The sequence below is a fragment of the Sapajus apella genome, unplaced genomic scaffold, assembly GCF_009761245.1.
Source record: "Sapajus apella isolate SASKATOON/1434 unplaced genomic scaffold, GSC_monkey_1.0 scaffold11275, whole genome shotgun sequence".
Lineage (NCBI taxonomy): Eukaryota > Metazoa > Chordata > Mammalia > Primates > Cebidae > Sapajus > Sapajus apella.
The window spans coordinates 1,501-1,899 of record NW_022448196.1 but is presented as its reverse complement, the minus strand read 5'-3'; positions in this window follow the sequence as shown (position 1 = coordinate 1,899).

Genomic DNA, 399 nt, shown 5'->3' with positions numbered 1-399 from the left:
AAGTGGGCAGATCGCTTGAGATCAGAAGTTCAAGGCCAGCCTGGCCAACACGGTGAGACCCTGTCTTTATTTAGCCCGGTGTGGTGGCGTGCATCTGTAATCCAGCTCCTCGGGAAGCTGAGGCTCCCGCTGGAACTCGGAAGGCAGAGGTTGCTGTGAGCGGAGATCGTACAACTGCACTGCAGCCTGGGCAACAGAGCATGACTCAAAAAAAAAGAAAGAGGGAAGGCCGGGCGTGGTGGCTCACGCCTGTAATCCCAGCACTTTGGGAGGCCGAGGCGGGTGGATCACCAGGTCAAGAGATCGAGACCATCCTGGTCAACATGGTGAAACCCCGTCTCTACTAAAAATACAAAAATTAGCTGGGCATGGTGGCGCGAGCCTGTAATCCCAGCTACT